This window comes from Nicotiana tomentosiformis, chromosome 4 (genome assembly GCF_000390325.3).
Source record: "Nicotiana tomentosiformis chromosome 4, ASM39032v3, whole genome shotgun sequence".
Lineage (NCBI taxonomy): Eukaryota > Viridiplantae > Streptophyta > Magnoliopsida > Solanales > Solanaceae > Nicotiana > Nicotiana tomentosiformis.
In genome coordinates this window covers 76,739,838-76,750,021 of record NC_090815.1, presented here as the reverse complement: position 1 = coordinate 76,750,021, position 10,184 = coordinate 76,739,838, and the positions used below count along the sequence as shown (strand labels likewise).

General features: G+C 35.1%; 1 long non-coding RNA gene across 1 annotated transcript; it reads left to right on the top strand.

Moving 5' to 3' along the window:
- The first annotated feature begins 3,711 nt into the window (after positions 1-3,711).
- Positions 3,712-8,903, top strand: LOC104118365 (uncharacterized). The gene is made up of 2 exons (XR_691248.4): positions 3,712-4,933; positions 8,152-8,903. It is a non-coding gene; the product is annotated as an uncharacterized lncRNA (long non-coding RNA).
- Positions 8,904-10,184: the final 1,281 nt, after the last annotated feature.

The following is a 10,184-nucleotide window of genomic DNA, read 5'->3' as shown; positions in this document are numbered from 1 at the left end:
ACATCCCTCATCCCACACTTTAAATTATGGCATGTCCCCATGATACAAAAATAAAGAGCAAGAGGTAAAGGATACTCCCCTGAATTATCTAGTCTAGGTTTGAATCAATATCGGGGTCTGCTTTGCATGCCTGACCCACTACACACAACCATATCGAGATTTTCTTCTCTGACCTCTTCGGGCACACCCTACACTTATCATGCTTGTCCTCTTCAGCTAGCTCCTTTAGGACATCCACCTTAAAATTAGAGTATGCGGCCAACTCCTCTATAGGTTCCCCTATTGCCTCCTTCATATTGAACACCACTCTCTCTTCCCCTACTCTTAGCATGAGCTGGCTTTTCTGAATATCCAGTATAGCTCTACCAGTAGCCAAAAAGGGTCTACTTAGAATCATATGGACCTCCGTATTCTCTTCCATGTTTACCATGATGAAGCCTACATGGAATGCAAATTTGTTCATCCAAACTAGTACATCTTCCACTATTCCTTCGGGTATTATTGTGGTCTGATCCGCTAGCTACAAAGACACAAGTACATATCTAATTACTCCAATTTCTTTCTCAAGGTTCCTGAAAATAGACAAGGGCATAAGATTAATAGAAACACCTAAATCATACAAAAAAATTTCAAAGTTAGTACTTCCTAGAGAGCAAGGTACAGTGAAACTCCCTGAATCTCCACACTTTTGAGGGAGCTTATTTTGCAGAATTGCACTACAATGTTCGGCGAGCTTGACAACCAAAATCTCTTTCACTTTTCGCTTGTTTGACAATATCTCCTTTAAGAACTTGGCATATGTTAGAATTTGTGAGAGCACCTTTGTGAAAGGTAGATTAACATGCACCTGCTTGAGCACTTCTAGAAAATGCCCAAATTATTTTTCCAGCTTCTCTCTTCTTTGCTTCTGGGAGAAAGGTAGAGAAATCATATATTTGATTTCCTTAGTCTCTTCATTCATTGAATTTTCGTTCTTTTTTTTTTTTGAGAGCTCTAGTTTTCCTCTTCTTCTTCAGACCATCCTCTGGATCTACCCTTACTTTACATTCTTGATTTTTGTTATTTTTCTGCTCCTCCACAATTTCCTCTTCTTTTTCAGACCATCCTCTGGCTCTAGACACTTCTATATATTTTTACCATATAGGAATTATGAACACATGAATTAATCTTATCATTATTAGTCCAAAATAGAAGCAGTGACATGCTTGTAAGAAATTTATGTTAGATCACATCCGCATATTTTGTTTAGCAAATTCACAATCATGTATATTTGCCCTTATAATCTCATAGTTCCACTCATTAGACTTTCTAGGAATGAACTCTGCAACGACGATTTTTCAAAGTGCATTCTTCAGTGAGATACCACTAAATCATGCCCTCTTAAAGTTGTTATGCAAGTGCCTCATGCAAAATCTATGACTAGCAAATAGTAACACCTCATTAAAAGCTTCCATCAAATCTTTTTGCTTATCTGACATAAAAGTCCAAGTATAATTATCATCGATCTCTTAGTTACGCTTCAAATAATTTAAAAACGAAGCACATAACTCCAATATTTCCTTCTCTACAATTGCATATGCTATTGAAAAGATATTATTAGGATCAATTTCAATAATTATCAATAACCGAGTCCTATATATTGGACCCTTAATCCATCAACCACCCACTCTAACTATCCTTCTACAGCCACTCTTGAACCCTTCCTTAAGCCCCCAAAGAAAATATAGATTTTTTGAAATCTATTAGATTTGTTAGGAACCTCATTTTCAACCAATTTCATATAGATAGAAGTATTTTGATTTGTCCTCCCAATTTCATTATAATAGTTCTACATTACCCTGTATTGAGCAATTAAATCCCTATCACTCATTTTGAGCGCGTTTTGCTTAGCTGTTCGATATTAATGTAATGTCACATGAGCTCTTAGCTTCACACTCACATGATTCTGAATTCCTTGACTTTCCAATCTCTATGCTTGCTAATGGCATCATGATATCTTCTTGCAATATAGGAGAAAGTGATAATTTTGTTCTTATAGTTATATCTCTTACAACTATGATAATTATGGCATGTCTTAATTTGAAATGCCTTATCCACGTGCATTCTTGAAGCCATAATCTCTCATTCACAACTTGAGTTTCGTACAAACTACTCTCACTCGTGTGTTGTTATTTTTGTGCCATTTTATGTATTTTTCTTGACTAATTTAATAATTTATTATATCATCTATGAACTCTCTCTTATTTTTAAAGGTTAACTGTACTGCCAATTTTGTATTTTTCATATATTTTGGGATTGAACTAAATTTAAATTTTCTCTATCTGAATGACTTTGTAAGCTCCTTGTATCATCAGAGTTGTAATAGTCTGACTTCCCATTTTCAGCATTCAACTTTGTCTATAACTCTTCACTAATCTCATATTTACGCTTCTCATTTCTAATTATTTTTGATAAATATTTTTATCTGACAAGTTATTTTTTGAATCTTAAAATCACTATTTGAAGAATTTTCATCCCAACTTCCTTATGATGTTCTCCAATAGTAGCATGATTTTCATTTCTTGAGCTGCTTCGTCCCTCGTAGATAGCATCCTCAATACCCATTTTTATATATGAATTCAAATGTTCAAAGTACACTTCAACTATCCGATAATTGGAATATTTTGTACAATAACAACGGCTCCAGCATCGGTTGAAACAAGTCTCATTTTGTCACATAACCTCACATGCTTGTTCCAAAAAGTAACCGAGTCATTCCTATAATCGCACAATTCAACCATAGATTTGAATACCAACAACTTCGATTCAGCCCCATTGACATAGTTAATAAAGTTCATTCTGTCCCAATATAATGTCTTGTAAGTGATTCATTAAACCACCATATATTATTTTAGTAGTAAAATATTCTGCTTCATATCAAGGATCTACTTAAACAAAAAAAATTGAACTATTATTTAGACATAAAAAAAGACTGCAACTATAAGGGCTATGCAAAAGCAGAAAATACATCTTAATAATTGTACATATTGGAACCACTGAATGATGGAATAAAGAATGGAGTTTGCATACAATATTTATTTTATACTATTCACCTTTTGCATGACATGAAGAGGAGCCTTGGCGTAACTGATAAAATTGTTGCCATGTGATCAGGAGGTCACGGGTTCAAGCCGTGGAAATAGCCTCTTGCAGAAATGCAGGGTAAGGTTGCGTACAATAGACCCTTGTAGTCCGCCCCTTCCCCGGATCCCGCACATAACGGGAGCTTAGTGCACCGGGCTGCCCTTTACCTTTTGTATGACATATAAAATTCAAGATTAGTGCTACTATATTATAGAACTTCAAAAACCAGTAAAGTATTGTAAAAGTAATAAAGATTTTACAAAAAAAAATTAAGAAGGAATATCTACATTATTTTATTATTTCTCCTAATAATCATTAGTGGGATCGCCAAAGTAGTAAAGACTTGAAAATGTAATTAAGAAGGGTAGGTTTTTTTTACCTACTATAATAGAGATAAAATACCTATTGTAGTAGAGATAAAAGGAATAGATTGGAGAAGCTAGGGTCTTGAAAGAGGAGGGAAATAGACTGAATTGGAGTGAAAGAGTGGAACTTCTTTTCTTAAGGCAAAACATGTGTTGTGTCTCTGTTAGGTTTTTAATGGAAGCAGGTGTTCTCTATTAGTGAGACTAAAAATGCTCAAATTTTGGAAACTTAGAGGACACATATAACACAGTATTATATTTAGAGAACTAAGTTAAGCATATCCCAAAAATAAAGAATAATTTGGCTAAAAATTCTCCAATTTCTTAACAATAGAATATTCTTTGCACCCAACAAGGATAATTAGGGAAAGGTGAAGTTTAAGCTCTATTGCCTAGACTCTAGGAAAAAAGGAAATGTTAATACAATGCGCATATTAATGTAGCAGGGGACAGAAAACGTGCCGTCAAATACTCTCGCGAAAATTGAGAATCTGATTAAGAATTCATCTACAAAGGTCCGATGGACAACGCTGTGCCAGTTTCCACATCAAACTCTGGTACTGGCAATCGCCGGTCACAGCCACGCTATATGTACTGTAGCTGCTTCAGGCGCTGCTGTCGCTGTTTTTGCTGCTTCTACTCCTACCCATGAGATGAGATATACCTTAATAAGTGTTTTAATTTAATATCTGCTTGTACATATAAAAAGTGTTGTGTGATATGGTCAATTAACTGAACTGAAAACAATTTTAGTTTGTATTAAAGTTTTCATCTTTTTGTTGAATCGAACATCAGTTGATAATCTTATTATACCTTTTATTAGCTGACAACTGAAAGGAAGTTGGATTGGTAGGTATAGAATTAGGAAACAATTGATGATCTTTCTGTGTTTTACTCATGTATGGATGCTGAAAATGGAATTTAGGTTCTGGTGACTACTTGAGTTATATAGCATTTTGGTTGTGAAATCTCCATACTCAATAAAAGTATGCATAAAAAGAATTTCTTTAACTGCTGGGATGTTCGGCTTTTTGTAAATATACTTATGTCGTTGATATATACACACTCAAAATCAGTATATATGCTATGATATAAGCTTCAATGTCCTGTCTAAATTCAAAATCTTTGTGTTGAATTAGACAAGTGATCCAATTGTTTTTGGTTCAATAAGGAGACAAATGGTCGGTATATAGTTTCTTCAATTAGGAATCAAGCCATGACTGATCTGTAACTGCTTTTTATATGTGAAAAATTTCTTGTCCGCATTAGTGACGGGCAAGTGGAGAGTATCATTAAAGAGAATCAAAATCAAGTGTCAATAGTTATGTCAAGGTTCAGAGCAGTTATCTTAAGTAGTTTGGAGACAAGCATAAAGCCAAAGATTTGTGTTTAAGAAAGAAGATGGATGGCATGCACGTATGCATGACCATCGCTTAGCTGCTGAGGTATGTGGTGCTGTTCCTGTTCCTACTAGTAGTTTTATATGAATTTCTTAAGATAAACATATCTGTGCGATAACATACTATTGCATTGCTATATCTGCTGAAATGGACTAGTAAGGCGTACCCAGTTGTTGTGGTTCACTGGTTTGAACCAAAGATGTGATTTACTCTAGTGAGAGCTACTAATCTGAGATGTTTCAGAACTTCAATTTTGCATTCTTTCAACTGTAAGTTGACTTTTTAGCTGAATATATTCTAGCAATCTCACCGATAGCTTCTTTGTTGTAATTTAGGGAGGTGTTTTCCCTTTCATACGAGCCAAGTGCCGGTATGGGGTGTGGGATGTGGGAGAAGGGTGACAAATTAAAGGAGCTTTCTTTTCATCATTGGAACACTAAAAGCTAAAAAGTTGATTGCTTTAATTTTCTTGTAGAAAGGACGTAACTGCTTGATGCATCTATGTTGCTGATATATTTTTGCCTGAATATGGATTGAATTAGATTAAAACAAGGATGAAAAGCACTTTTTTCTGCAGTAACAGAAAGAAACAAGGGTAGAGATAATTTGTTTTGGAGTTCTAGCAAAAGAAAAGGTACATATGCAGAACTTTAACAAGAAATCCCAAAACTAAGGTCCCATCATGAGAACGCCAAATAATCACTGTTGCAACCTTACTTGAACAGGACTTGTTCTATAGGCTTGTGCCACTTAATCCTTGAGTTGTAAGGGGCTTTAAAGTCCTTCTGGAAAGCTATGTTCAAAACAAAGGGCAAATAGAGCTGCAATGAATAAGCTAAAAAAATTAATTCCCAGAGATATAATAAATTCATCATATAGGCTCAAACTTGATCATGACATTGCATGCTTAAAGATGATAAAAGGCAACATTTCCAATACTAAGCAGCTTACTATCTTTTAGTTGGCTAGGTAGTTTGTTTCTTCCATGCAGCATAATCAAAACATGTGACAGTATTTTTGGGTCTATATTGAAATTAATGTTACAATCTAGTGCATTTGTGTAAAAGTGATCACTGATGCTGCTGTCGATCTTCGTGTGCTAAAAGCCTACAACACCCTTCTAGGTGTTAATTAGTTTATCCATCAGTCTGTTATTGATATCCTTAAAGGAGGAAAACTAGTGTGTGCATTAAATTAAATTTTTTGACTTATTCATCATAAGTTGTTAGTTGAAGCAGAAATATTTGTTTTATAACGTTTAATATTTATGGAACTGGACAGAACTTGTTATATTCTGATATGCTTCCCAGAAACTGTGGACTGCTGGTAATTTCCTAGGGGAGCAATTTCCATTTTCATTGCACTCTTAATGCTCCCAAGGACCTTTAGGAGGTGATTTTAAGATAATTAATCAGATCAATTACCTGTTGGCCAGTCTGACAGAGAGTTGAGTCTTCTTCCCTTCTTTTTTTTTAAGTCCTTGTGTTCTTTAAATAATGTTGGTGTCCACCACCAGCGCATGTATTGAGTAACTCTGTATCCATTCTAAGAATGGTAATCGTTAGTACTGAAATGTTAAGAGTTAGAATGTTTGAACTTTAAGTGTTAGGTTCTGTTTCCAAATTGGACTAACGTCATACATGTCTTGTCTTAAACACCTATAAATTGATGTGCCTTGTATTCATCAAATTATCAAGCCCTCAAATCTCTTGCAATTTCTGCCTACCAGCGGTCTTATGCTGCCTGCCCGGCTAAAGGATCGTCTTCTTTCTAATGATAGGGTTGTCTGCCTAGCCAAATTCTCTTCTTCGTTTCTTCTTTCTGGTAATAATTATGGGATCACCACCCTTCTTTTTGGCAGTTGCTCAAGCGCGTCATGCATGCCTCTGTCCAGCGATCACTCTAACACCGTTCCTCGTCTTGACAACCCTTTTGGCGGCACTGCTCTTTTCAGCGATTGCTCCGGGGAACCACGCCTCTTTAGTGACCGTTCCAATACCACTCCTCTGCAATCGCTTCAGCAGTGACTTGCCTCTTTTCGAGGAATTATGCAAGTTTGGCAGAGTCATGCCTCCTTCCATGATTGTTCTGGTAGCGCTGTGCCGCTTTCTACTGACCATCCAGCCATGCAGCGTGCCACTTGCCAAACAATGTATTTGCAACAATAATTTCCTAGCAAGATCGACTTTTCCGACAACTTTCAAACACGTTTTCCAGCGATATTTACTTTCTCTATTGAAAATATTTATACTTGTCTATGCTTAACACTTTGTACTTGTTCAAATCTCCAAGTCTTCAATATATCTCATTTACTTGCCTTAATTCTCAATTTGGTCCTGGAATATCCCAATTTTAGTTCAAGTAAAATCAAGGAATCAATAATGAGCCCAAAAATTGAAGTGTTTGGCCTCGTTGTACTCCAGTCCGCTATGATAAGAACAACAAAGAATACGTCCAAGTCATTTTGGTTTCACGAGGTAACGGACTCGAGAAGCAAATATGCAAAATGTGCAAATATTTCACTTGACAATAGATCTCTTCTGTAAATAAATCTGGTCTTCCTCGTTAAGGAAAAGTAATGAATATTTTGGATCAATGAAAAACTAAATGAAACTAGAAGACATATATTAGTTAATGTTTATTTCTTTAGCATGAAAGTGAATGCATTAGTGATCCATAAAGAAAAACTAAAGACTGTTCCAAAAGGAGACAAATTAACTGGAATTTGGTGTCTTTGATCAAGTCTTGAAGAACTATACAGCTGATGGACTGAAGGTGTTGCTTCGCTTTTGACTGAATCTTCAAGATTTCTCTTTTTAACCGGCTTCATATTATAGGAAGTTTGTCCTCACACTGGGGGTTAGTTGTGCCATTTATGCTGCTCACAGTGAAGCATCTTTCAGAAATGATCATCCATTAAAATTTAAGAATCTACCATCATTTCACTAATTTGAAGTCAAGTCGTTTTCTTTTTTGGGTTGGGGGAATTTTGGCAGGAGGGAATTCTTGCCTTGATCTCGGTATTGGCAAGACGAACCCAAATGAGTGGAATTGTAACTCAAGATCAAAGAGCCTACTTTATGCATTTACGTGTCATTGCTTAATTAATCACTCAAATTGGAAGGGTTATGTAACTAACACATCTGGTTGAGTAAATGAATTTTGTGAGTGGATTTTGATTCTTTAACTTCTGTTCTTGTTTAAGATTAAAGAGCTTTCTGGAGGCAGTTTTTAATAAATTGCGTACTTGTGAACTGGTGTAGGTCAAATACTTGATTTGTGCAGCAGGCACTATGGCTGTTGCAGCAAAATGCATAAAAGTCCACGAGACAGCAAGGATATTTGTGAACTCTGCTGGCAAGATCTTCCGTATAAATTAGCTGAAAGTTCAAATTTCAACCTAGCTCCCTGTTTGATTTTGTTTCTCCCTCGTCTATATGTGACTGTTGTACTCTTGTAGTGTAAATGCTGCCAGAATTCAGAGTTATCCATCGTTTCATCGCAGGGTTCATATGCAAGGTAGATTATTCTCCTCGCACTGAAGTAGTTTAATATGCAAGGTAAATCCACAGCTGTATGTTTAGGGATGAAGGTGTGACAGGAAGCATATTATTGCATTCATTCAAGTATGACTCATTTACGAATGCTTTGATCTCTTATCTAAGTTGCCTCACATTATTGCAGTTTGACCTCTTTTGGGCTTTTGCCATGCCAGTTATGAACTGTGTCTGCATTTACTTGCTTAGAGTAAGTGGTCCTCTCCAGTTCAATCCTAGCTGGTTGCTATTGATGAGTTGCCAAAAGAATACGAAAATCTTTTATTTGATGCTTTACTAGTTACTAGTTAATAAATCAACTATATATTTGCTTTCTATCTATTTTTTCGTTCCGTGGTCCTCGGAGGTGCCATAAAAGAGAGTGATTATCCACGATGATTGTTCCTTATATTTATTCTGTCCCCTTATCCGCTGACTTCACTGCTACTTTCAACTCACTGTTTGATTATCTTTTTGTCTTTTTCTACTTCTTACTCCTAATGTTCCAATTTTGTTTTACAGCATGAACTTTCTTTTTGTATTTAATTCCTAGTTACAAGAAAAAAAAATAATATACTAGTATTGTAAATCTAGTCAAAACTTGACAACTGCTGATTGTATTATAAAAAATAGTATCAGCCAATCATATGCGTTTAGACTTCTAAGTTCCATCACCAAGTGATACTCTTTAGTAGTCAATGAAATGGCTACAAGTCCTAGAAATTAGTGTTCAAATTTCTTAAACTTTGGTGGAATTATTTGTATGTGTCAGTGGAAAGTAGCATGTATTCAATGAAATAAATAGGCACAAATTGGTCTGGACATCTCTCTAGTTGCTGAAATTTTTTAACTCTATGTACAGAAATTGTGGTGGATATTCTAAATGTGATAATAAATGCACCCTTTGACCTTATTTAGGATATACTCCTATTAGATGTAAATCTCATTGAACTGTGAGCTAGCTTGTACACTACTAAAATGGTCAGATTGACCTTACTAATATGGATACTTTTGATTTTCACCGATTAGTGGTGTAAATATGGTTAATATTCTTAAATCCTGATTAGAAAAAGTTAAAAAGTATTGCATGATGAAGTAAACCAATAACCGAAACCCTGCACTTAAATTCCTTAGTGAAAACAAGTCCTTGAACTATCTTGCATACTCATTAACAGCACATATTGTAAAATCTTGGATTATCGAAACTTGGCCAATACCATCTACTATTGACCAAAGGTAGCCAACACCTATATTTAGTATGGTTAGTATATTTGTCAGTTATAAAGATATTTTGCAATGTTACTCCAAATCAAGAAAAGATTTATAATATTCATAATACGCACATATCCTGTTGACAATTGCCAATTATTTGTGCATTTTGTATATTATTTTTATTTCCAAATTGATTCGATTCCCTCTCCTTTTGGGGTTCTGACGGTTGAGATGGAGAGACAGTTAATTGGCAATGATTAGAAGTATGAAATTAGAAATAATAGCCAAGTCCAATTGGAATATAAGTGCAATTTCAACTGCTACTTAAAATAAATTAAGCATGCTAGATGAACAGAAAAATGTCTTCAACTAAGGTAGGATAGAAAATGAATATGTTGCTGAAACAACTGGCAAAGACATATTCGTTTTTCAGTTGATATTTTTTTAATTAATCTTTCTTTGACTCTTATGATTATGCATAATTGCTATTGTTAATCTTTAATGTGTTGACTAATTTTTCACTAAGTAAACCCCTAAAGTGAGGCATG